At 39.2% G+C, this 17,372-nt stretch overlaps 1 long non-coding RNA gene across 1 annotated transcript; it reads left to right on the forward strand.

Moving 5' to 3' along the window:
- Positions 1-2,398: 2,398 nt before the first annotated feature.
- On the forward strand, positions 2,399-3,060 carry LOC120435931. Its single transcript, XR_005610024.1, has 4 exons — positions 2,399-2,445; positions 2,613-2,778; positions 2,858-2,940; positions 3,019-3,060. It is a non-coding gene; the product is annotated as an uncharacterized LOC120435931 (long non-coding RNA).
- The last annotated feature ends 14,312 nt before the right edge of the window (positions 3,061-17,372 follow it).

A 17,372-nucleotide genomic window follows, 5' to 3' on the forward strand; every position in this document is an offset into this window, starting at 1 on the left:
GCATTTCACAAAGTAATTCCGGCTACAGTAAACCTATTTTGCGCATTTCTTAAAACCTTCTCGGCGGTTTTATATATCAAAATAGTGTTTCTCACCCTCAGACGCCTCACTGGTGGTTCGGATCGTCAGACTGAATCCCACCGCCGTGTACCAGACTAAAAACACCGGCCTGGACCCGAATTTAATGTCCCAGGTCTTTTCGGCCTCGTCTAAGAGGGAGTGCTGGCTTCCCACGGCGTCAGGAAACAGTGTGCCAGATCCTGAAACAGAGTCACAGATAACAGTTCTGATATTTCTGATCCGGCTCTACGAAGGACCAAAATAAATGTCAAGAGATGTACTCTAAGACACTTCTTCAGCTGAGAATCAGAGAGGAGAAACACACAGTTTTACTTGCATGCAAGTGCAGCCACAGAGCACCTGCACTTGGAGTGAGGGCTCCGAGACTAGCGCTCTGCCACTGCCCTGGTCTTTATTTATACACAAGAAGAGTAATACAAGTGAATACGTTTGTTCTGTGGAATGTTGATGCGTGAGCATGTGCGGATATATGTGTGTGTATGTGCGCGTGCGTGCGTGTGCCAGGAGAGGCTCCTCTCCTGGCACAAAGTGAAACTGCTCATTAAGCTCTTATCTAACAGGTACTGCTCCTTCCCTGTATGATAACAGGTCACAGTGAATCAAAACAGTCTGAGTTATAAAGAGTTCATCATACAGTATTCTATCATATGCAAACTTATATTATTAAAAGATTATACTGACAATTTTCTATTGACACTCCATCACGTCTACATCCCTCGAAAAGGTCAAGTATTTTCCACATTTCTGTCATGAAATTACATCACCTATTTTTAATAAATTCTTTTTATGCATTATAGGACTGGAGTAGAAATTCATCAGACAGAAGTGACAGTAGTAATGCTGAAGAGGAATTCTACAAATGCTCTTTGCCACAGCAGCCATGTTTGTTTTCATTGACCAGAAAGACTGGCAAGACCTAAAAAACACAGAAAGGGAGGCTTTTCAAAGGTATGCAGTGGACTAATGTTGTAGCCACTGGCATTAAGTCAGTACACCCATTTTGCAGTTTTGGATTTAAGAGGCAGACCATCAAGACCAGTCAGTCACAGTCTAAGACGGCTGTATTCTCATGTACGGCATACTGCCGTTTTAAGGACTGTCCAGTGAAAGTGGAGGTTAAAGATGAAAAAACCCTGAAGGCTGATGTGCTTTTCCAAGGAGGTGAGGAGTGCCACAACACAAAGGAAATAAAAACAAGACCTGTGCGTGGACAGTCCAGAGATGTAATAGGAGAAAAACTGGAAACCAAAATGCCAAGAAGTCTTTATCTGGATTCTCTAAATCAAATACCAGAAAAAGCTTTCCAAGCAGGGTGTCGGGATGAGGCTCCATCTAAAGATGTCTTGAAAAATATTGCCTTGTCCCACAGAAAAAAACAGAGACCTCATTTAAATGAGACGGCCAGTCTGCAAATGTTAATAGACAGACAGCAAGGACTTCCAAACGAAGTCCTTCAGAGAGTGCTCCTGCATCCAAAAGGTATAATGCTGTGGTCCAAAAAAACACCAGCAGTGTTTTACCAGCGGTGCAAAGACCACATAGTATATTTGGATGCAACAGGAAGCATCTAAAGATGATGCTTCTGCTACTCCGTACTATGTGTATGAAGTTATAGTTAGAAATCCCTTCAAGGGATCATCACCTCTACCAACAGCAACTTCTGTAACATGTGACCATACCACTGCTTCTGTTACATATTTTCTACAAGCATTTCAAACAGAGCTTACACAAATGTATGGAAGCAGGGCAAACACAAGGCCAGTAATGATGTGATGGCTCACTGGTGCTTCTCCAGTCCATTGCTGGAACATTCTGCAGAGCAAGTTTGGAAGACCTTTTGGAGCGATACTTCCAGGTTATCACAGGACAGTTAGACACGGATAACTTCAACATACCCATTCTCCACCGGTGTTTGAGTCACATCATGAAGAACGCATAAGGATCTTTGCAAAAGAGGTATTTGTGCCAGAGTCTGTGAGTACGATTGTTATTGTTCTGTTTTAAGTATTTCTTTGGTGTTAGTGTTCTTGTAGTTATTGTTGACTTGCTAATTCATCTCTATTATAATTATATTTTGTTAATGTTGTTTCTGCTAATGATTAGACTTTGTGTTTAGTATGCATGCTTATTGTTTATATGCTTTTTCCACTATAGACTACAGAAACACTACAAATTTGGCACGTTTTTGGATTACTGGCCTGTTCTTCCAACTTGAAAGACATGGATGGCATCATTATAAGTGCAACAGTTGTTTTCATGCAGTGGACCAGAAGTGAACAAACACCTGCAGAACCTCAAACTGCTGATCGATCAGACGGGAATGGGGATGCTGAAGAAACAGACATCCTTCCAGAGGATTATAAGGTCATTTTAAAATTCAGCTTGGTTTCAATGGTTAAGATATTAATTGTGTTCATGATATAGTGTGACACCAATAACATCGTTTGTAGTACATTTCTGTGTTTTTAAAACAGATTAAGACTTTCTTTAAGAATCAAAAACATTATATGATATTTAAGTTTTTATTTCAGACGGCAATAGTTCACTCATCACTTAAACAGCACTTTGCAGAAGTCATTGCCAGTGCCCACCTTGATGTGACTGGACCACCGAATATGTACCATGCACCAGCATTCATTTCAAGTATTTCAAAGTACTTTCTACCACATGCTACCTTGTGGTCAGGAATGCTGCTTGGTATGTCTTGTTTTGGTCAATCAACACTTATATGTTGTTATTTATGTGCTTTATTGATTAAAAATTGTGTTTTCTTTAGGAGACCTTGGACGGCATGGGAAAGGCTCAGCGTATGGCTTTCTCAGTAAACGGTACAATCATGTGTCGCAGTTGAAGAAGCAGGTAGAATAAGTTAATACAGTAAAAGAAACATTATGCTGAATTTGGCCAAAGTGTAAATGATGTAATTACCATTTTCAGAACTACACTGAAGACAATCGAACACAAGGGATCATGGAAAAAGTCACTGGGACCTGAAAAGGATTCGCTTTGAACGAAGGCGTCTCGCTAGCCTAGATGACTTTGTGCAGATATATCAGAGGAAACATGATGCTCTTCTCCGAGAATATGGCCATGTAGGCAAAAAAAGAGGAAGGTGAGGTTTGAAGAGGATCATTAACATTTTGGGACAGATTTGGTGCAGTTTTTACACAACGAAAGTCATTCACACTGCTGTTGTTGCATTTATCCAATCTGTAATGTATATTCCCATTCACATTAGAAATTGTCTGTTTTTGTGCATGCTTTAGTCTAAAATGTCTTTGGTACTGTCGTTGTGACTTTGTGTTATTAAAAAACATTTTACTGCATTACATGTGGTTAGAATGACATTTCTGATGTGATAAATATAGGAGATTATTTGACTAACAACTGTAATTAAACCAAAGACAGGAAGCATTAAGCATTTTACGCTCCAATAAATTTGGGATTACAGTAAATGTCCTTGACGGTTTGCATGTTCGTAATCTTTTGTACATGAAGATCAGATCTAAAAAGTATTGTTAATTATTTCAAAAGTATACTTTTCAGTCTTACCGAGTGGAGACCGAGAAGTGGAAGAAAAAAAGTAGAAAACGAAAAGGCTTCTATGTAACTGCTCTGATGGGAAAACGAGTCAAACAGGTAAGGTATCATCATTTTTTCTTTCATCTATGTCACTAAAACATTTTCTATTTGAAAGCTTGTGTGTTGTAATCAAATTTAAATGTATACTTTGCTTTTTTTTACAATTGTTCAATTAGGCATGTAAAAATACTGTAATCTTACTGTAATTCTCTTTATGCTCCTGTGATTTAATTCATTTTATGTTTATGAAAGTAAATAACGATGTTAACTATACATAACTGTACAGTAATTATAACTCATCTATGTGTTAAAACTGTGTTGTATACATCAGATAACCATGTTATGTGCCATAATACATTTTAAATTAAAAACATCATTAGTCTTTCACAGCTTTTAGGAAAACTTATGAAAATCATGATATTGTACACTCCACACATGGCAACAGCTGCCCATAAAATACTTGATGTTAGTGAAATAATGAGCATTATTGTTAGTTATTGCTGTTGTAGAAGACCATTTATATCACTTAACATTTTGTTCTGTAAATGCAGTAACATATAAACACAGACTGTATATTGTCTAAACCTATGTATGTATTATAGATGGAGAATAATTTAAGTTCTGCTAAAGACAAACATGTTCATGTGTGTTCTGTAAGTATTCTGTGTTCTTCCATGTAAAGTTGTAATTTTATTATTTTTATAAGGATCATCAAGAAGAACCACCACACTCAGATGTTCCCACAGAGCCGACTGAAGCTGTCACTACACAGGTTTGATATATATATTAATTGTATTAAACAAACTATTATTATAATTAATGATTTTAGTTTGTTATTTTTTTATGTATAAACACAAACCCTTAATTATCATGTTAAAGAGGTTGCTAGTAAATATTTATTGAGGGAACCTTCTAAAAGAAAAACAAGCTTTCTTTTTATTGAAATACTTTGAAAGTAGTTCTCCCGGATGCTCCTCGAAGAAGCCTTGAGAACATCACCACCAATGGCCAAATTACATCCCTGAACAGTGACAATATATTTAGTTTTTAATCATTGGCTGTAGATATTAATATTGTATCTCTGTACTCATATTCTCATAACCTACAGATGATGATATGAATGAAAAAATGTAATTTTACGATTCATCACCCATTAAAAACTGTGGCCACTGATGTTTTTAATTTTGCATATCACAGTCAGTGAGCCATATTTGGCTTCATTGATTATTACTTCTTGGCAGTCGTTCCTATTTTTGATCCGATAATCTTGAAGGCCGGCCATCATACTGGTTCATATCAGGACTTATGTTCGTAGGTTCCTTTGTTCTTAGAGCAACTAAAAAGTTGGAGTTAATTGGGTCGTCAAGAAGTCACTTCATTTCCTCAGAATAATGTCAGTCGGTAGTATTCGAGTAAAAATGAGTGAAAAAGTCCGGTCATGAAAGGCATTTAAACTGTTGGAGTGATTGCTCAATACTGTTTAAAAAAGACATTTTAATATCTATCGATCGATAGATTGATAGATATACAGAGAGATAAATATGTGTGTGTGTGTGTTTAAATTTTAATGTTATTATGTGAGAACAATGAAAATTGTGATCTAATAGCACTAGTTCATGCTTTCTAATACAGCAGCTAATACAAAGAAGAGATGGCATCTGTAGTAGTTTTGCCTCATCTAATTTTAAACACATTGTTGTTGAGCTATGCTGAACCTTGAATAATATGTATATTACAATCACTGTATTTATCTTTCTTACATTTTTTATAATGTTATGAATTCTATATTTATTTTGTTATTTAAAGTTTTTTATTTACAATAAATCTTGTGGACGAGGAGGAAAAAAATGCAAAGAACTGTTGAGGGACCCATTTCCAAACAGTGAAGGACGAGGAAATCAGAATGAGGATCCAACTCCAACTTCCATAAGTCAGCTGATCATTGTTTTTGTCATATTAATGTTTGAATTATGGTCATTTAGTTTTGATTGATATCAATAGGAAAATATGGAGTGCAAGGCAAAAATGACACTTTAAAACAGTGAATTATAATATACTAGCACACCACACATATTAAACAATATTTAAATGGTAAAGTGTTTTCATTTATTATAGAGCACAGAAGATATAGAAGGATGCGATGTGCGAAACACCTCCAGAAAAGTCCAGGAGGAGGAAAAGGGCAACACGTTGGATAAATTACAGGTAAATCAATGTGTATTCTACTGTCTTTAACTTCAATGAAATCAAACAGTCATAACATCATGATCACTAGAGTCGCTGCTGTCATTCAGACACAGAAACATGCAGAGGATCACATGAGAAGAACATGTGAATTTTTATGTTTGAACTTTTTGTGCCAAACTCAGGCTTCTGTATCCTGTGATGCTGAAAACTGTTTCTGTTCCCTTTAAACTATTCATCCTTTTAATAGCTTTTCCAAGCTAATTAATTATTGATCGTGGTAGGTTACACTGATGTCAAATTGAGTTATTAGTATTCACACATTAAATTTGAAAGTAACAATCTTGTGCACATAAAACAACTTTTCCATAAATACTTAACTTGTCCTATCAATGTATTAGGTCTCTATAATGGTATAACACAGAGTCATTTATATGTCTTGATGAACTGTCAATCATCCTTTTTATCTGAAAAACTTGACTCTGTTCATCTGGACGTTTTCAGTGGGAGAAACGTTTCGTCATCATCCAGGTGACTTCTTCAGTCTCAGCTGACTGCAGGTTTCCCCCAAATTATAAAGAGTACATTATCATCATCACTGAAACCAGCCAACTGAAGTAATGATGGATGTGGGGTGAATTGCTTCATCATAATTATGCAAATATGAGCATTGATGAAGAACGAGTCATCAAAGACCACTAATAAATGCCCATGAGTCAGTATGCAAATGTACGTTTTGTAAGATGCAGGAAATCTGGAGTTATTTGTGGACTTTTTTGACAAAAGAATTTCTTACTCTTGTGCCACAAATACAAATACACTGTTTATTTTGCCCATAGGTCAGTGCACTGTGGAAAAGACAGGAAACTGTTGTTGCTGTGATTCCATCACAAATAAAAGGAACAACTTTATAGTTCACCACAGCTGAAATCACTGGAACCTCATCGATGGTTAACAGGCGAGGTACCTGGAAAAGACTCCAAAATAAATGAAGCTGTATTTTAATTACTGTGTTACAGTAATCCTTTCAAACCCCAAATTTAATTTCCTGCTGTTTGTTTTGCTTTATTGCTATTCATAGAGCAAAAACATCACTGATCCTAATGCTGTTCCCATATCAAAAACACATTTTATCATCACGTTAGACAGATGCAATGTTTTTATAGACACAGCTATTGTTCATACATGCTTTAGTCTTACATGGATTTGTTACTGTGCTGATGCACTTGAATCTTAAAAGGTTTTATACTGTTGTCAGTCACAACTCCAGATCGCTAACTTTCATGCGTAATGACCAGCATTGCTTTAATTTAAAAAAAAAAAAGTCGTAAAAAATTAAAAAATATTTATCAAAGATAAAAAAAGTGAAATTGTCAAAGACGAACTTTCAGTCTTGAGTCACATTTTGCATCCAAATTTTCCATGAAAACACAACTGAAGGATTTAAGAATGTTCTGTGATGGTAACTGTGGAAGTTATTGGACTATATTGTTTTTAAATCTGTTTTTATGAAAATGTGAAACGTTTATGAGCACAAAATGTTCAGTTTGCTGTTCTTGGCTGACAGGAGTCACCCACAGTGTGGTCTTCGGTTGATAGAAACCTTCTGCCTCCAGATCTGCTTTGTTGTATTTTCATCATTTGTCTTCTGTGTACTTTGGTTTTATATAGTGGTTATTTGAGTTACTGTTATTATCCTGTTAGCTCAATATATTCTTTCCTTTTGTAACGTTTGACATCAACCAGCTATATTCTCATAGAGAAAATCACATAGAAAATCAGCCAATCAATGAAAATGAAAACAGTGTGTTTGAGTGCTTTAGAGAGTAAAATTCTTACATTGATAGCACTACATTATTAATTAATCATGGATTACATATTTTCAAAAACATAATTAGCAGTTTAAGTTGACCTCTCTTCATTATTCAGTGTTTTTTACAAGATTATAGAGCGTGCCCTGCATGATGTTGGCTGCAAGTTGGATTTGGGCAGTAAGGTATACATACTGAACCACTACACTGCCGGTGTCATCCTGACGGGAAAAGAGAAATGATGAGGAGGCACTGTTTGTCAAAGCTAATAAATACATATTGCAATATAAATATATTTGTATTTTACATTGTATTAATGCTAAAACAAATACAATATTATGGAAAATGAGGGTTTTGTTTTCAAATTATGTCCTGTAAGTGCCATAAAATTTCATCCCTGGAAACATTTTTTACTTTCTGAGACAACTGGATTCATCAAACCCAGATTTGTGGTGTCTTTGATGTCCCACTATGAAGTCCTGCACCTCAAATACCAGTATACTGGAATACTAATGGTTTCCTATCAGTTTCCATTAAAAACTGAAATTTAAGGTGTTCGACTGTAGTAAATCGTGTGTGGACAAATAAGATAACAGCAAATGGAATCTGTAAATCAGCTTGACTTATTATAACAGGGATTGATGGGGATTGATGTAATAATATCTTTATAACTGCTTTTCCTGGGCTCATTTTAAAAATCAGCTGTAATAACTGATCAAACACGTTATAGTCAAACCTCTCAAGCATGATCAAAGACATATTTTTATCTGTAATTACTGGCCAGAGAATTAATGATATGATCTTTTCGGTTACAGTAAGTAAAGCAGACAGCTGTCTTTACCTTGTTGATCCAGCAACACAAGAGAGCTTGAAGAATCCAAAGTGGCAGCACAAAAATCCAGGTAAATTCTATTTTCAAAATGAAAGTGAATATATTATCATTTACTTTTATAGTGCTGCAGTGTTTTCCACATTTGTAGGCCAGGCCTTATCGGTGGGCTGGGATGGTAATGTGCCTCAGTAATTACATTTTAGCATGAAAAAGTACAAGTTGGTAGTTAGTTTATTATTTGACTTAATATTGTGTTAAATGACAGTATTAAGTAAACTGTATGTGTCCCAATGGCAGATCCAGGGTCAGTCATTGGCCTGAAGAACTTGCTTTAGCAGTTTAGATCCAGCAGCTGATGTTTGTAATGTGTTGGTTGATTTTTGGATTTTCTTTCATTATATATGACTTTCCCTGTTTTTTCAGTTGAATTAAACTTTTTGATTCTGTGTGTTTTTGGTGGTGCAGCCCTATTGGCTCTGGGACTGTGTAAATTATAGTGAATTGTGATTACTATAGACGCTTTAATACAGTACTCAGAGCCAGTGCTGTTGTAGTTTTTGTCTAAGTGATATCTCTCGACCGTCTTTGTTTCCCATAAATAAAGAATGTGCCATTAAATTAAGCCACATGTTATTCCAAAATGTTTTAGAGTATTTTTCAAATTCTGTGTGCTGACATTGAACATTCAAAATAAGGTAATGACCTGCCGGCCTGCCAGCGTGCCGAGCGGGTTCATTTTGTGTTCTAGTTCAGAACAGTTTTCTGTTTGCCGTCCAGCATTAAAGCTGTACTTAAGTTCACCTTTTGTTTGCGTGAGTCTGCATTTTAGGTCCTTTTCCTGCCTGCACACGGCCCTCGCATGACAGTATAACCCTTGCACAGGGAGTTCTTCAACATGAGGCGTACTGCAGTCAACAAGACTGACTGGGTGGGTATCAAGGTAAAAGCAGGAGTTTGGAAACAGCCAGTACAGAAGGACACAAACAGCTGCGATGTGATTGTCATCTTGGTAAAGTAACAAAGACAAATAATGTTTGTGCTGATGGTGCATTATAAAATTGAGTCTGCTATAGAAAAGCAATATGACTCAATTATTTTGGAATATTTTGCTATTTCCATAGATGGCAAAGGCGTTCATGGAGTCCTTTCCCAAAATAGCAGACATGACATTTGAAACAACAATTAAAGCAAAGGTACAGCAGCGTGAAGCAACTGCTTTACATATACTGGGAGCCTCAGGTTTGTGTTATAGCACAAAGAAATCACTTGTATTTAAATATTCATTGTCAATCACTAATTTTACTATATTTGTAACAGTGTTGGAGGCAGAAAACAATTGTGCCATGTGTTCAACTCCAAAACCACCTTTTCCAGGGCCTTCAATCACCACATGGGTGAGACAGATTTGTAATTGGGGATATTATTTAACAAAATCTATTGTGTACAGTTGCTTTTGTTATTTGGTTTTTGTTTTGAGGAAGAGGGGAAATATAACCTTAACTTGCATGTAATTGTTTTTGGCTTGGTGTGTTAGTTATTTTGAATATTTGATAAGGAAAAAATATGCAATACATACTAATGTCAGATTAATAAAGATATTCATGTTAAATCAGGTGATTAAAGAATTTTATTTCTGGTTTGTTGAACATTCCCAGATCCAGTGTGACAGCTGTTCAAGGTGGTTTCACACACAGTGGCTGCAGATGAACACTGAGCTGTTTCAGAAGGCAGAGGCTGCAGAATGGGAGTGCGCTCTCTGTGGAAAAGAAATACTCACATTTATTTTGTAAAATGTATATAAGGTTGAATAATGTCATGTAAATTCTTATTTGTACTGATAGAAACTAAGGAACAGATGTAAATTGTTCTTATACATTTTGTATGTGTACATATGCAGGTTATGTATTTCAGAAATGTAAGTAGAGCTCGTTCGTTTAGATTTTGTTTGCATTCTTTTTCATTTTAATACCTTTTGTAGAAAAATGACACTAAATGTAGAAAATAATGTGATTCTGGCAGTTTGGGTTTGTGAGCCTTTTTGCATTGGTTTTGGTGTTGATTCAGATTACTATTGATCAATGTATGTAATTCTTGTTTTTGCTGTTATTAGTTAGTAGTTTTAATTTGGCGATACTTTGTTCTTCTAATTCTCCCTGACAGCTCATAGTTGCTCAGTCTTTACTGCTTTGTTTACATGGATCCTTTCGTGTCACCATTACGTTCCAGTCGCCCTCGTTTGTTAGTGTGAGGTATACGTTCGTCATGTTTCCTGTTTGAAGAGTCTGTTTTCCTTTCTCATGTTCAAGTCTTGGGTGTAGCCCTTCATATTTGATCTCATACTGCTGGTCGCCATCATGTTCAGGTCTGTAGTAGTGTTGTCATAGTCACAGTAATATTCATAGCAGTCGTAGTTTAGTCTCGCCCATTTCAGGATTAATTACAGTTATTGTATGTTCAAGTTTCTTCCATCAGCCACAATAAAGGGCTCTCTTTGAGTTCATCACAGTTTTGTTGTCCTCTGTGTCCTGCTTTTAAATTACATCATCTCACCCGCTGTATAGTCAGTAAAACATATTCCATAAACTCTTTGTTGTGGACGTCGGTCCGAGGTCAGCGGTCAGGACCGGTGGAGTGACCGCAGGCCTGGTTGTTCCTGCTGAATCCCGTCCTCGTGCTCAGAGTGTTTCCAGGACCGAGCCTTTGATATGTGAAAGCAGAAACTCGGCCTGCGTCCCCACACCACGCAACGAGCAGCAGCGTGGCACCCACACATTAAATACATTCATTCCCATCTTCAATAAGCATGAAGCAATAATCCTGAGGACAAAGAAACTCCGGAGGACTGATGAGTGCAAATATAAATGAATGCAAACAGCATGAATTTTAAAGGTGGGCAAACTTTCTGCAGACTTTGGGAGAAGTAGGTTTGGTGATCAGGCAGGCGTGCAGTCCTAACAAAGCTGTCTGCATGGTGCTGCTGAGAGCGGAGGAACTCCTCGCTGAGTCCATGTGAGTTTGTTTGAACTGTCGGCCGCTTCGCTCTCACCTTGACTCACGCTGTGAGCTGCAGAGTTTTCACTCTCCGGCTCCTTTCTGCCTGGCGGATCAAGGCCCCCGACGTTCCTCCCATCGATCGCTTCCTCCCGCGTTCAGAGCGGAAGAATTTATCCAAAACATATTAGTAGAGTTTCCAACCGTCCGTAAAAAAACGGAATCGTCTCGTATTCAGAGAAAATATTACGCGTTTCGTGTTGAGCTGAAAAGGAACAGTTTGTCCCGGACTTCAGCTGAAAAAGACACAAAGCTGGATTTATTCTGTGTCTTTGCTGCACAGCTGCCTCTTCTTCTCTCATCCTCTCCCCTCCCTCTCCTGTTTCTACTTCAATCATTAAACTGATCAATGATCAGCTGATCGTCTCTCTTGTTTGTTTATCTCCCACTTTGCACCAGAAAGAGGAAACCAGCGGATGTCGCGCTAAACAACAGCAGCACGTTTGATCAGCTGTTGTTAGAATGTATTTAATATTACTTTCTAGTATCAGCTGATGTTTGCTGGAGCCACAGCTGTAAAGCTGCTGGTCATGATGTCGGTTTGGATATGTGGTGAGAGGCATTAACAGGGAGAGGGGGGCACAAAGAAACACTTTTCTTTCTCATTCTCATTTAAAATGTCTCGCTTTTAAAAAATAATGATCTGAATCTTACAACAAACGATTGATAGATTGATACATATATACCATCAAGACAGTGAACATCACTGTCACAACAGCGTTTGTTTTCATTCAAAGGCTTTATGATGTTTCCTATAATGGTGGGCCGGTCCAGCCCTGTATGCAGCTCATCTGCAGTCTGCTGTTTCCTACATCTTCCTATTCAGAAGGCAGAATTTCAGAGTTCTGAGTACAACCAAAGCACCACGACTGCAGTTTTTGTGTTGGATGTAAAAAGCGCACATGACGCTGTGACGCAGGCTAGAATCATGGCGGCGGTCGACGACGGTCCAGGCGTGGGATTTCTCTCGTGGAAATGTGCACATTATCTTTTCCTTTCTGTTGGTAGGTGGCTCAGTGCACTGTGGCAAGTAAGCAAGCTAGAAGACTCTGGCTGGGTATCCAGTTACAGAAGCAACACATTAACAAGAGAAGTCTGAGTAAAACCAAAGTTACTTTCCCTAGTAACTAGTTACTTTGAGGGTAACGAGTAACTTGAAGTAACTGAGTTACTTTTGATAGAAGTAACTAGTAATGTAACTAAGTTACTAATTTAAAGTAACTTACCCAACACTGGTGCTCAGTGTCTGATCTCAGGCTGGTTCTGCTTGGGAAGACTGGAGAAGGAAAGAGTTCCAGTGGAAACAGCATACTGGGAAGAGATGCCTTCAGAGAAATCTCCAGTCACTCATCAGGTAAGAGACACACAGAGTTTTTAATGGGGAGCAGCAGTAGGAATTCCTTACCTGTTACTTATTTTAGCGAGGACTCTGTAGGTGTGTAAAACGGGACACCATTTCTGTGCAGTTCATATCTGATCTAAATTAAGATGAGGTGATATATGTTTCCTCCTCTTCAGTGGCTGCTGAATGCTCCAAGCAGCAGGAAAGGGTGGTGAAGAAGATGGTCTCTGTGGTCGACACTCCCGGCCTCTTTGACACGTTCCTGCCTGAAGACGTTGTGAAGAGGGAGATCTCCAAATGCATCAACATGTCGGCCCCGGGGCCCCACGCCATCCTGCTGGTCATCAAGGTTGGACGCTTCACAGCAGAGGAAAGAGACGCTGTGAAGAAGGTGGAGGAGATCTTTGGAGAGGGTGCCTGGAGGTACACCATCATGCTCTTCACTCACGGCGATGTAGTTGAGTCAGACTTGGATGAGACCTTGGAGGAGGCAGGAGCTGAGCTGCAGGAGGTCCTGCAGAAGGCTGGAAACAGATACCACGTCTTCAACAACCTCAAAACCAACGACCGCCGCCAAGTCCTGAATCTGCTGTAGAAGGTGGATAAGATGGTGGCCGACGACAGAGGAGAGTTTTACTCCAACTACACCTACCTGGAAGTTGAAGAAATGCTAAAGAGGAGAGAGTTGGAGCTCAGAGAGTTCTTCAAGAAGAAGCTGATGGAGGCTCAGGAGGAGAAACAGCAGGTGGAGGAACGGATGAGGTCTGAGCTGGAGGAGTTGAGGCGGTATTACCACATGTTAGAGAGCGGAGTCGGTCAGGTCGTGGAGCAGGTGGCCAAAGACGACTCCTTAGATGAAATCCTCACCAATTTCCACCACACCCTGAAACTGAACGGAGCTGTTTCTGACTCTTCTACAGAGCTGCACCATCAGTTATGTAGCTCTGTTCTTCACATGGACCAACATATGGAACAGACTCTTTACAACTACATGCATGTATTTATTACTACGTTTCTGCAGCAATTTATGTGATTTTACCAGGATCATTTTCTGTAAGCTCGGTGTACTTTATGTTTCTAAAGTTTCACACTGAAAGTTCTCACAGAGTGATGGACTTTCTTTCTGATCACAGTCAAAGAGCTAAAGTGCTCCACCTGAAGCAGTTCAGATTCTGAGCAAACTAAAGAATTAGAAGCTCCATCAACTTTTAGAAGTCATGGATTTTCTCTACTGCAGCTGAAGGCGGATGTTTTCCCAGTGAATTGGTGAGATCTTCAGCATTCATGAGCTGGAAATTTGTCCTGGAACGGCTGATGTGTTTGCAGCACCTGAATGAAACACAGGTTAACTGCAGTTCTGAATGTTGTTTCAAACTCTGATTCTGCCTTTAAATTAACTAAAAAACATGTTTTTAGTCCAAAGATCAGCAGTTATGCTAATGTGCCTTAGTAGCTACCATCAATTACACAAAATCAGTAATAACAAAGTTTATAGAGGTTTAAAGAAGCAGCCACACATTATGACAGGATGCTGTTTACCCTGTTCACAAACTTTAGGTGGTTAACATTTTTATCCTTATGTTGGACGTGGAAAAAAACCCTTCTCTTTCTCACCTGCTGAATCATCAAAGAAGTGAAGAGCGCCACCTGCTGTCCAGTCTGTGCCACGCAGTCAGGGTCGTTACATGAAGCGAGTGAAATAATAACCACACAACCCTGTAACCACCTATCTGACAAAGCTGTTTGTAAAAGTAACGTTAAATTAAATGTTAGAGCAAATGAAACCTGAAAGCAGCTGAGGAATGCTGTGACTGTTATACTGCCCCCATCTGGTCAGGCTGAACTACAAGACTATTCTCTGTAATCTTCATCGAGCAGGCTGTTCAAAAACAAGAGTCATGAAGTGTTTAATAGTCCTCAGATTTGTGATTGCTGGTTATTAAACAGTTTCCTGAAAAAAGGCAACAATGTTATTGATTATTGATTGAATAGTCTCTTAAAATTATGTCCTTGCACAGGTCAGGGGTGTGTGACGCTGAAGTTCAGATTTTTCCAACTTGAGCGGTAGACGCGATACGCGCGTGTGCACAAAATGCAACACAAAAAGTGACGCGCGTGGTTTTATTCGCGAGTGAAACGCGCCAGACGCGCTGCTGTGACGCGCTGCTGTGACGCGCTTTTCTCGCGTTTTTGCATTTTCATGACGCAAATCTGCTTCCGAATTTTTGCGGGACTTGCAGTCGCGTGTCATCGCGCTTCTACATTGACTTCACATGTAAACCTGACGCTCTGGTCGCATCGGTGTGAACACATCGTAAGTGCGGTGCAGGGTGTGATTTCAGAAAACAGTGGGCTTGTTGGCAGTCTCCCAGGATTGTTGTTCCCGCCTCTTTACCTTCTGTTTTTGTTCCTTTGTAAGGTAAAGACCCTACAATAGTACAAAGAAAACAGAGACAAAGTTGAGGCTCTGGCTATGATTCCTCTCCAGTGTGTTGCTCGTGGTGTCCTGAGATAATGTTTTGATGGGACCGCTCCGTGGTGCAGATCGGTGTCCCAGTGAGGGAGAATTTCCTCCCCAGCTTTTAAAGAGAGCCCAGTCTGTGGTTATGGAGTCACGGATTTACACACTTGGTGCTTTCCCAGAGTTCAGTGCTCTCCAGATGTGTTGGGGGTGTTCCAGGTCATGTTTTAGAGCATGTGCTGACCAACATCTTCAACCTCTTCCTGAAGCAGTTGGTGGTCCCCACATCCTTCATCATCATTCCCGTCCCCAAGAAATCAGAGGTCTCAATGTTCTGGCTGAGCAGGAGAGGACACTGCAGTGACCATGACAACCAACTCATGCATCCCACTGTTGCCAGGAAGAAGGCTCATATGAGGACAAACAGCAGAGCCAAAGGAAAGAGATCATCTCTCACTCATGGCTGTACTCCACTTTAACACCACCAGGGGGTGCTGTAAGCAGCCTGCTCTACAGGGGCTTGGTCTACAGGGGGAAGTAGCTGTGGCCAAAGCCCTGGCTCCACACATCAGGATCCAAAACCAAGACTGAACAGTCACCATCACCTGGAGAAGGTCACAGCCTGGTGTCAACACAGGTAATGGAGACATTTCATTGGCCACACCCACATCAACAGGCGCAATAACAGGACTAATGGTTTGGAAAAGACAAGTGGTGGTGACAGTGGACTCATCTCTGTGCTTGTCCTGCTAGACCTCAGTGCAGTAGAAAGAAAGTGGTGGATCTATGTTTCTGAGTGTGGGGCCATCAAGAGGCCACAGTATTCATAGAGGGGCCAAGTATTACTCCAACAGCACGTACAACGCTCCTTCTAACTGCTGTTTCCTTCTTATTTCTTTGTATACATGCAGCTCACACTCGACTGTGACTCCTGACTGTGTTTATGGGCCAAATGTTTTGTTCTTTACATCGTCTTTCTTCTATATAATTGTTAAACATTTAATAAATATGTCTACAAAAAAGATTTTTAAAAATCAGACATTTCACACAGACACCCAAATGATTTCTGACCTGATGAAGGAGGAATGAAGGTGCTCTTGACCAGCTTCTGCTGCTCTCTCCCTGCTCACTGTCAGCAGCTGGCAGGCTCAGGTCCTGCCTGAGACTTTTCATCTATCAGTGCCAAAGAATATGGGAAATAGCAACGCACAACATGCACATTACAAAACAAGTACATGAATCAGCATTACATTCATTAGTGAAGTGCTGACGTTCTTTCCTAAACTTTGGGCCTTAATTAACATCACTGTTAACTAATGTTTGCTTTGCTTCTTAACCAGTGAAGCACCGAGGGGCTTTCTGAGGTTCCTGCTCGTAAATGCCCAAAATGAGTCGAGTATTTCTCTGCAACTACAAACTCTGTTTACATCAGAGGTGTAAATATTACAGCACTGTGTCAGAGTCACTGAGGCTGGAACACAGAAACAGGAAGTAGATTTATTTTTAGACTTTATTGCCTGGAACACTTTAAAAATACGATTTGGGTCACAATTAACTCCAGAAAACCAGGAATCCACATATGAACATTATCTGTGCAAAGATTTATGCTTCTGCAGGTAAACAGTGAAACCTTACAGCACTAAATGCACAGATAGCCAGGCGTTTCACATTTTGGTACCATCTGCCAGTTTTAATTTCTTATTGAAGAGCAGAAATGATTTAATTTTATTTACATGCTTAAAAATGTTTGCTTTTGAATATTATTTGAAGAATTACCCACTCAGGCACTGTGGGCCTGTTTCCCTTTGCATAACCGAGTGTTGGAAACGTGCCTTTTCTCTTTAAACTCTGAGGGGCTGTAACTTTGGCTTCTATTGGCAGATTTGCATGATTGACCCTGTTTTTAAAATAATTTTAGCCAAGAGAATCAAGTTAACGTCACTGTTTTTACGTCAGGTCCACCAATCAGAAGCTGCAGAGCAAAAAATACACTTACCCATAAATTTACAACACTCACCCTGGTCCAAT

Source organism: Oreochromis aureus, linkage group 3 (assembly GCF_013358895.1).
Source record: "Oreochromis aureus strain Israel breed Guangdong linkage group 3, ZZ_aureus, whole genome shotgun sequence".
Taxonomy (NCBI): Eukaryota; Metazoa; Chordata; class Actinopteri; order Cichliformes; family Cichlidae; genus Oreochromis; species Oreochromis aureus.